The 11,005-nt window shown below is 41.0% G+C and overlaps 1 non-coding gene across 1 annotated transcript; it reads right to left on the bottom strand.

Moving 5' to 3' along the window:
* Window positions 1-9,374: 9,374 nt before the first annotated feature.
* On the bottom strand, window positions 9,375-9,481 carry LOC130460257 (small nucleolar RNA R71). Its single transcript, XR_008920188.1, has one exon. It is a non-coding gene; the product is annotated as a small nucleolar RNA R71 (small nucleolar RNA).
* Window positions 9,482-11,005: the final 1,524 nt, after the last annotated feature.

Raw genomic sequence — 11,005 nt, 5'->3', positions numbered from 1 at the left:
ACAACAAATATATCCTGCGAGAATCCTATCTCTATCACACCCCCGCAGTCCTAGCGTGAGGAGGTCGTACGCTAAGATTGGATCTGAATGCCAAGAATAGTAGTCGTGGTAGCCCTGGTAGGTCGTTGGTGAAAATGGCAGCAAATTGATACCGCGAAGGAAAATATAACACACGTATCTGTCCTAGTGATACTTTCTCGTGAGCGAAGTACGTGGATGTCCATCTCCACATGTTTGGTGCGCTGATGTTTTCTCGTGAGCGAAGTACGTGGATGTCCATCTCCACATGTTTGGTGCGCTGATGTTGAATGGGGTTGCTTGACAAGTAAATAGCACTAACAGTATCACAATAAACAATGGTGGCCTGACGAAGTGGGCAACGTAACTCTAGAAGAAGCTTACCTAGCCAGTAAGCTTCTACGACGACATTTCTGATGCCTCAATATTTGGCGTCTACACTTGATCTATAAAGAGTAGGCTGGCGCTGGCGCTTGGAGCACGACGAGTGTCTGGACACCCACCCCAATTTGCATATGTATAAGTGATCAAGCAAGTAGTAGTAGTAGTAGTAGTAGTAGTAGTAGTAGTAGTAGTAGTAGTAGTAGTAGTAGTAGTAGTAGTAGTAGTAGTAGTAGTAGTAGTAGTAGTAGTAGTAGTAGTAGTAGTAGTAGTAGTAGTGTAGTAGTAGTAGTAGTAGTAGTAGTAGTAGTAGTAGTAGTAGTAGTAGTAGTAGTAGTAGTAGTAGTAGTAGTAGTAGTTAGTAGTAGTAGTAGTAGTAGTAGTAGTAGTAGTAGTAGTAGTATAGTAGTAGTAGTAGTAGTAGTAGTAGTAGTAGTAGTAGTAGTAGTAGTAGTAGTAGTAGTAGTAGTAGTAGTAGTAGTAGTAGTAGTAGTAGTAGTAGTAGTAGTAGTAGTAGTAGTAGTAGTAGTAGTAGTAGTAGTAGTAGTAGTAGTAGTAGTAGTAGTAGTAGTAGTAGTAGTAGTAGTAGTAGTAGTCGTAGTAGTAGTAGTAGTAGTAGTAGTAGTAGTAGTAGTAGTAGTAGTAGTAGTAGTAGTAGTAGTAGTAGTAGTAGTAGTAGTAGTAGTAGTAGTAGTAGTAGTAGTAGTAGTAGTAGTAGTAGTAGTAGTAGTAGTAGTAGGAGTAGTAGTAGTAGTAGTAGTAGTAGTAGTAGTAGTAGTAGTAGTAGGATATAAGTGTAATATGTGTGTAATATGTGATCAATTGTGCCCTGAATATAACGCAAGATGCGCTTTAAGGCATTGAAATGAGGATCCTGTGGATCATGCATAAAAAGGCATACATGTTCCACCGCTGACAGGATAAAGTCGTATCACCTAATCAAAGATATACTTAATTCCACTAACCAGGTAGTAAGGGAAGTCAGGATCGAATCCACAGGGAAACATCGTTCTTCCTGTTATTAAAACTAAGGTCTAGACTATTGGGAAACAAGAAATTGATTCGGTTTGAATAATTAAACTACAACAATAATTAAATATATAGGGATAAATCAATTAATAAAAAGCCTAGGGTATAGGTTCACCAATGAACAATAGTCCGGGATGATAAATAAACACTAATGGTCAACAAAGCAATCAATTAGACTAGCAAGCTCTCTCGAATCGATATTAATCATAGACTTATGATTAACAGGCTATCGCAATTTATTAAACCTAATTCTACCTATTGAAATAATCCTAAATATCAAATTGCATCTCTCGAATTTTAACTTGATATTGCTACACTAGTACAATTAAACATGCGCAAATTTAATTGCATAGTAAATGAAATCAATCAATAGCAAATCAACAAACAATGCCAATAATCAACAATAATCAATCATCCCTTCATATTAGTTCATGGATTCTCAAACCCTAGATAATAAATTAATCACGCATAATTAAAGTAAAAAATGCAAACATATTAATTGAAAACATAATTAATCTAGAATAATAAGAGAAGGAATGAATTAATACCGAAATTATGAGCGACGAATTGAATGAAAGGTTGGAACTTTTAATGGAAGAAAGGAAAGTGTTTAACAAAGTTTGAGAAAATAAAAGCTAAGTGAAAATAAACTAAGTGCTGAAAATTAGATAGTACTACAAATAATTAAGGGCTCATATTTATAGTCTTGCCCAAAATTAGAAGAAAAACTGAAAACAAAAGCTAAACGCTCCCCTAAGAGGTTGTCGTCGCCCGACCGGGAAATGGGCCGTCCGATTGGGCGAACAACTTGTAAGAATCTCTTCCTTGTGTGCAGCAGTGCAGGCGCCCGATCGGGCGCTTGCCAAAACCTTAATTCTCACCCGATGGGCGAATGTCTTCCCTTGGAAACGTTGTCGAGCCCAGCGCCCGATAGGCACCGAGCGAATGGCGCCCGATCGGGCACGTGCCGAATTGGAATTCCTCTTCTTTGCTAGCTCGGTTAATTTCCCTTCGCCCACTGATCGCAGGGAGACCGACTCGATGCGTTATTCTTCATCAGTATCACCGAGTCTAACTCTTGGGGCTCAAATATTAACATCAGAGGCTCCCAAGATTTGACAATGATCATCCCGAGCCTACTCGGGATCGTGTAGTGGCCCGTAATACCAGGAAACAAGCCTAAAAATGACAATTTCTCTTCAAACAATCATGAAAACTCAAAGCACACTACACAATGCACGTTAGTAATAAAAATGGCTCCTAAGAGCTCATTTAACGCAAAATAGTACCAAGGGACGGGGATAAAAACACTATAAATAATGCACATATCAAATTCCCCCAAGCTAGATCTTTGCTTGTCCCTAAGCAAAGAAATCATCGATGAATACATAAACTAACTTCCCCCCAAACACATCTCAAAACAATGGATACGATTCAAGGTAAAATCCAACATGTATGCATCAATGCCAACCAATCAAATCCTCCCTAACAATCGTCACGCAGAGCAAACCACAAGTGCACATGGAATTCAAGACTAGTGCTTACACACTCTTCACTCATTTATGTGGCGGGTAAAAGATGTACCCGTTTGCTATCCTCCCAACAATGTATGTGAACAATGCCCTCCCAAACTCACAACACTCGTGTGTTTAAAAGGATATGTACTCAACCTAACAGCCGACTCGGCATATGTCATGTCATAATTTGCATTAATAAACAACTACTTTCACATTAATATGACTCTATGCACAAAGGTTGGAAGGTCTTCAAAGCTTGTAATGTTAGGCTTAGGTATGGGCATGGTAAATTTGGGTAAAAATGTGAGTTTAAAGCATTTGCTTTGGGGAGCCAAAATCCTAGTAAATCATATGATAAAAAAACAAACAAACAAAAGAACACAATCACAACTATCCCACTCAACACATGAGAATGCAACAAACAAACCACACAATACTTTTTCGCCTTTTTTTCATTTCTACAACCGGTCGGTCATAAGAATATGGAATTGTAATACTTGAGTGAAATTATGCTTTGAATTTTTCTAAAAGTAATGATTTTTTTTCTTTATGCTCAATTTCTTTAATTTCTCTTGTTTTTTTCTCTTTTTCTCCCTTTTGGGAACCTTCACATTCTCAATTCTTCTCATCTTTTTGCTCATTATTTTTTCTCTAATCACCACAAGAACAATAAGAACTCCCTTTCTTTTTGCAATACCCAGATTGTGCTCAAATGAAGTACACTACAACTGAAGGAAATAATGCCCTTGGTCAAAGTATGCATTTAATGTTAAGTCTAATAAATGCGATTCATTGTTAATTATACAAGTTAATAATTCAGTGAGATCAAGTGAACTGTATGCCTAGCTAGTGGCCGCTTCAGTTCAAGTGGAATTAATGATATTAATCCACAGCTTACTCTTGACTGAACCCGTAGGGTCACACAAATAGTACGTAAACGGATCAAGTATTTAATGGTATTAAATACTCCATCTATGGATATTCGGAATCGACGGATCTTGGTTCCAGTGGGAGCTGAGATCGTCAAAGGCAAATTATGAATACTCCGGAAACGATGATATTGCCGGAAACGGAAATATGGATCGTATCGGAAATATAAATATTATCCAAGTCGTAGATGTTGCCGGAAACGGAAACATGGTACGTATCGGAAAATATTATCGGAAATGGAAATATTGTCGGAATCGGAAATATTGCCGGAAACGGAAATATTATCGGAATCGGAAAATAATTCCGGAAACGGAAATATTAAATATTTGTTCGAAACGGAAATTAATTCCGGAATCGGAAATGTTAAATATTGTTCGTATCGGAAATGAATTTCGGAATCGGAAAATTAATCGGAAGCGCGTCGTACGAATAAGCATCGGACGAGCTTGCTAGACGAAGGCCCAGCGCGAAGCCAGGCCCACGTCCAGTAAGCCCAGCGCGCGTCACAGCAGCCCAAGGCAACGCCAGGCCCAGCGCGCCAAGGCTGCGAGCACATGGCAGCGATCTCGTATGGGCTTCGAGGCCTGCTGCAGGCTTTGCGTGCGCGCGAGCATGGCCTGCTCGTGTGCGTGTTTGAGTTTTTTGCATACTTTGAATCCTTAAGTGATTAGGATTAGATTAATTTTCTGATTTACTAGTTTTAATGGAACTCTAATTCTAAAAGAATTAGGATTCTTAAAGTCCTAATAGAATTCCAAAACCATATTCCTACCCTATAAATAGGTGATCATAGTTCACAATTTATAACGAGTAATTCAAGTATTCATTCAAGTTTTAGGCTTAAAACTCAGACTTTTATTTGTCATAAAAATCAGAAAATTACATAGTACCTTTGGCGCAATTCTAGTTAATTAAACCTAAGGCGGATCCGAGCGTGCTGTGGACTATCTACGGAGGGACGACATTTGGAGTCCTAAACTTGTTCTTGTTCGGTTCTGGCACAGCTAGGGAGGGCACGCTACAAAGAGTATGCATCCTAAATTATGCTAATTGTTATGTGGAAATTAATTTGGATTCCTGGCTTTATGGTTTTTCCGCATGATTTATATTCAGTTATATGTATCATAACCTAACAACAACTCCCCCGCCCCTCTCACTAATAGCCCCCCTAAGCCAAGCTTGAGACTAGTAACCAAAAGGGCTTAATGGACTTGTAATATGACTAGTCACCGAATAAAAGGGAACAGGAAACAACATGGGTAGCAAGAAGGGAACAAATGTATCTATAATCATCTGAACGCTACCTAAAAGAAATATTCCTTCGTCCTCCTCAATGTGCATGTGTATGAGCCATAAAACACTACTACCAGTTGTAAACCAATACTCAAAGTCCATGACATACCAGGAAGCTAACACACATTCCTAACCAAATCAACTAGCCAAGCACCAAGTCCACAAATAGTTAGTCAAAGTTAACTCATGCTAAGGCATCAAAATAATCGAATATCAGATCATAGCCAACCTATCCACATTATTCGTCATCGAATACCAAGAATCAAAACAATTTTTAATCAAGGGGCACAGGGAAGCACAATTTAGTGTTCATCGGAACGTATTTTTGTTATTGTTTTTTTCAAAGCACTAAATATATCCTAAAAAACAGTTAAACACACCAAAACAATAAATAGACTATAGACATGTAAGAAGAGAAAACATACCTAATATATACATGGAAACATGAAAACCCTCCCAAGCTAAATCACACAATGTCCTCATTGGCTTAAAGGGGCATTAAACCATCTCCAGCTAATCACTTTTGGTTGTGCCATCATCATCCATACCATCTCCATAATGGTCACCATGCCCGTTAGGACCCTCTCCCGACGTCCTCCCCTACGAAAGTAGGTGCGAGGCTCGGGCTTGGGCTGATGTGCCTGGGGTAGGAGTTCAATGTTATCACCCACGAAGAGGTAGTGCTATTGGTCGGGTCGAAACCTGGTGCCCTCGGAGTCGGGCAAGAGGAAAAGGTTGTTCCTCTAAAACACCCAGTACATAGAACCAGGGCGAAGTAACTGATGCTCGGCGTACATTCGGCGCAATAATGCAAAATATGTCATCAAGCAAGTTACATCCTAGAACCTGCACATGGTTTGCCTCAACGAAACCCACGGTAGCAATGGCAATGTGGGTGATCAACCCACAAAGTGTGATATTCGTGGTGTATCGGTGAATTGCCACCGACTTGAGGTGATAGCTAGGTGGTAGGCCAAATTCATTTTGTAGTTGCACTCAATTTCCACCTAACCCTTCCGGATTTGGTTATACTCCTCCACCACTCCCGTCTCCTAAGTCTAATCTTGAGGCTCTCATGGAGTCGTTTGTGGGGGCGCAAGCCAAAAAGAATGTGGAATTTGAGGATGGATTTAAGCAATCCAATACTCATCTCAAGATGATTGAAACTCAACTAGCTCAACTAGCTAGCACCATCAAAGAGCGTCAAGTTCATACAAGTCTCCCACCCTAAGGTCAAGCACCACCTAAGCAAATGTATGTCGTTGTGACTAGGAGTGGGAAGACTATTGTTGATAGTGATAAGCTAAGTGAAGCTTCAAGCTCTATGGGGGAGGTTTCTAAGGGAGTTGAGTCTAATGACAATGATAAGGTTGAGGAGGAGCCTCACGTTGATGATGTGAGTGATGGTTTGAAGCCAGCGAAGGCTACTCTTCTACCTCTCCCTACTCCCAAAACCCCCTATCCTCAAAGGTTTTTAGGGAAAATTTGGATATTCAGCTTTCCAAGTTTCTTGATGTGATTAGTAAGTTGCATGTCTCATTGTCCCTCACCGAGGCACTCAAACAAATGCCCCACTATTCTAGATTCATGAGAGATGTTCTTAGTGGCAAGAGAAATTGTGAACCCAAGGAGATCGTGCGACTCACGGATAGTTGCAGCGCCCTAATTCAAAACTCCTTCCCTCCAAAACTCAAAAATCCCGAGAGTTTTTCTATCCCTTGTAGCATTCAAAAGCTCAAATTTGATAATGCTCTTTGTGATTTTGGGGAAAGTGTGAGTACTTGCCATATAAGATCTATGAGAAGCTCAATCTAGGTGATCTCTCTCCTACCACCATGTCATTGCAACTAGCCGATCGATCGATTATGTTTCCATTGGGTAGGATTGAGGATGTTCCCGTCGTTGTTGGCAAGCTTACTTTTCTTGTTGACTTCGTAGTCTTGGACATCGATGAGGATGCCCATACCCCTATTATCTTAGGGAGGCCATTTTTGGCCACCGCAGGTGCCCTTATTGATGTGCAAGGGGGGCTAATCACCTTGAAAGTGGGAGATTCAAAAGCTAGCTTCAAGCTTCCCCTTGGTGAAGGGTGTTTTGCAAAGATGAAAAGTGGTATGAAGGTAGAGACTATTGCTTGTATTGAGAGTCATTGCTCACATGCTAACCCTTATAACGTCTTTTGTTTTCTAAGTGTGATTATGAGCTACTTAGGTTCACCTCAAATGAGAAGAAAGTTCTTGTGAGTGATATGTGCGTTTTATATAGTGTTTCACCCTCGTCCCTTAGTACTTTTTATGTGTCAAACGTGCTCTTAGGAGCCGTTTCTAGTACTAATGTGTGTTATTGAGTGTGCCTTGAGTTTCAGGTTTGATTATGAGAAATTGGTCTTTTTAGACCCGTTTCATGTTGATCTAGGCCACTATATGAGCCCGAGGAAGTTCGGGACCTCCATCGTCGACTTTCGGGAGCCTTGAATGCTTATGGTTGAGCCCCGAGAGTTAGACTCAGTGATATGGGCGAGCTATATTGAAGATTGCAAATCGCCCTGGAAGCTGAGGGCGAAATGCAACCATCGGGCGGAATTGAAGCAAATTGGACTCATCAACGCGCGCCCGATCAGGCGCGGCTCGCCCGATCCGGATCGGGCGGTCATCCGGAAGCTTATGTGGAGAGTTCGCGAACCGCCCGATCGGGCGGATTTTGGCCCGATCGGGCCGACTATCGAGTGCATCGCCCGATCGGGCGACGCCAACCTCCTGCACTTATGCGCGAGTTTTCTTTCCGTTTTTTGGCTTGTATTTTGGGAAAAATATAAATACTAGCCCCTTATATTTTTAGATACACCTTATTTTCTAGTTTAAAAACACTTAGTTTTATTTCCAATCAAAAGTTCAAACTTTATTATTCCATTGTTCTTCAATTACGTATTGTTCTTTATTTCATTCATTTCTTTTGCTTTAATTATGTTTCCAATTATGCTAATTGCTTTGTTTATTGTCAACATGCTTGAGTAGTTTAATTTCAAGGGTTTGGGGATCCATGAATTAATATGATGGGATATTGAATAATTGTGATTGTTGGCATTGTGATTAATTCCTATTGATTGGTTTATTCCACTATTCAATTAGATTTGCGCAGGTTTAATTGCGTAGTTATGCAATATCAAGTTAAGATTCGAGAGATGCAATTTGATGTTTAGGCTTGTGTCAATAGGTAGAATTGGGATTAATAAGTAGCGAGAGCCCGTTAATTCTAAGTCTATGACTAGTATCGATTCGAGAGAGCATGCTAGTCTAATTAATTACTTTGTTGATTATCGTGATTGTTCATTGTCCTGGATTGTTAATTGCTGGTGAACCTATGCCCTAGATTTCCTTAATATATTGATTCACACTTATTTAATTATCGTTCGTAGTCTTAGTTTACAAACAATCAACCAAATCTTGTTCCCAATAGTTTAGTTTAATTAATTAATAGTAGAAAGAACGCCTGTCTCCCTGTGGATTCGATCCTGGCGCCGTTGTCGGGGAGACGGTTTTATTTTATGTTATTAATTGTTTCTCTAGATTATTGTTTGTTACTTCTCAAGGGACTCTCGTTCCTTGAGATCGGATCTCACGACTGTTTTCTAGTTTTTGCTTGTTTATGCCCAGGACTGTCCATACCAGCGATCTGACTTCGTTCGATCCTGAACCTGAACGGACCTTTCATAGACGGCGTAGATTCGTTAAACAGTTGAGAGACTATTTTGACTCTGAATCCGACTATCTGATTAGCAATCTATTCCATACAGATTCAGAGATGGGTGACCAAGCACCACCACCGCCACCCCCACTTGTGCCAAGGCTTACAGACTATTCTAAACCAAGTCTGTCTATGCTTCCCAAAGCAATCATGCCTTCCATTGCGGTCCAGAATTTCAAGATCGAACCCCAGCTGATAAATATGATCGAGAGACACCAATTCGGTGGGGAAAAGGGTGAAGATCCTAATCTCCATATTCAGTCTTTCATTCAGTATTGTGCCACCATTAAGCAGAAGAATTTAACACCGGAGCAGACTATGGAGATACTCTTTCCATTTTCATTGAGTGGGAAGGCAAAGCTATGGATTAACAGTCTCAACCGCGCAGCTATGAAAATCACCGATTGGAATTCTTTGGCCCTTGCATTCTATGTCAAATATTTCCCACCTGAGAAGACAGCTCGTCTAAGGGGCCAGATATTAGGTATCTCTCAACAAGCAGATGAGAGTTTGTTCGAGGTTTGGGAAAGATTCAAGGACTTGCAAAGAGAATGCCCACACCATGGTTTGGATGACTGGTTCCTGGTTCAGCAGTTCTATAATGGTCTGGGTAATGAGTCTAGGTGTCTTTTGGATTCAGCTGCCAGTGGGAGATTTATGCAACTGGAGGTGCCTAGAGCTTTAGAGGTGATTGAGGAGATGGCCATCCATAGTGCCCAATATGGGAATCCTAGAGGTTTTGCCGATCGTGGTGTTAAGCATGAGATGAACTCTATTGAACAACTTACTGCTCAGCTAACTGCCCTACATCACAAGCTGGATAATATGCAAAACGCATCTTCCCAAGCTACCCAACAAGCTAGTGTTGCCGCAATGAGTGCTCAGTTGGCCAATTTCTGTAATAGTTGTGGGATGCAAGGTCATTATGCACCGGAATGTAGGAGCTCTATTGAACAATGCAATGCATTCCAGGCCTACAAGCAGAACAATCCGTACTCCAACTCATACAATGAGGGGTATAAAAACAACCCCCTATTATCATATAGGAGTACTAATGTTCAGAACCCCCACCAGATTCAACACCCCCCACCACCACAACAACCTTACCAACCACCACCACAGCAACCCTACCAACCGCAGAGTAACTACAACCCGCAGCCTAGTGGACCACCTGGTTTTCCTCCACAACCTCAACCCACACAACCTGATCCCATGCTTGTAGAGATGAGGAATATGATGTTGGAATTGCAGAGATCTCTGAGCGAAAAGGATGCCAAAATCGATGCCCTCACTGCTCATAACAAGATCACGGATAAACAGCTGGCACAAATGGCTACTGCTCTTGCAGAGAGACCCAAAGGTCAACTCCCTTCACAGCCTGTGACCAGAGAGTCTGTAAATGCTGTCACTTTGCGGAGTGGATATGAGTATGATGGGCCACCTATGACTACAGAGGAAGGGGTTGAAGTATCTATTAGTGGTGCTGTGCCAAGAGAAAGTGAGAAGGTGGTCAAGGATAAGGAAGCTGACACAAGGGTTGAGAAGAAAGTTGATATACAAGTTCCACCTATCAAACTTCCCTTCCCTCATCGTCAACTAAAGAACAAGCTAGACAAGCAGTTTGGTAAGTTCTTAGAAGTGGTAAAGAATCTGCAGGTAACGGTCCCTTTCACTGAATTAATTACTCAAGTACCTGCATATGCTAAATACATGAAAGACATCTTGACTAGGAAGAGAGCATTTAGTGAGGTGGAGACTGTTGCATTTACTGAAGAGTGCAGTGCCTTACTACAAAATAAGTCTCCACCCAAGTTGAAGGATCCCGGGAGTTTCTCTTGTTAGGTTATGATACATATGATATTACATAAATCATGCGGAAACAACCATTAACCCAGGAATACATATTATTTACACATAATCATATAGCATAATTTAGATGCATACTCTTTGTTGCGTGCCCTCCCTAGCTGCGCCCGAACCGAGCAAGAACAAGTCTTTAGGACTCCAAGTGTCGTCCCTCCGTAGATAGTCCACAGCACGTCCGGATCCGCCTTAAGATTGACCAACTAGAATCGCCCTTAAGGTACTAGAAT

The sequence above is a fragment of the Spinacia oleracea genome, chromosome 4, assembly GCF_020520425.1.
Source record: "Spinacia oleracea cultivar Varoflay chromosome 4, BTI_SOV_V1, whole genome shotgun sequence".
Classification (NCBI taxonomy): domain Eukaryota; kingdom Viridiplantae; phylum Streptophyta; class Magnoliopsida; order Caryophyllales; family Amaranthaceae; genus Spinacia; species Spinacia oleracea.
Note: the sequence above shows the minus strand (reverse complement) of the source record. Positions and strands in the feature narration are given on the sequence as shown.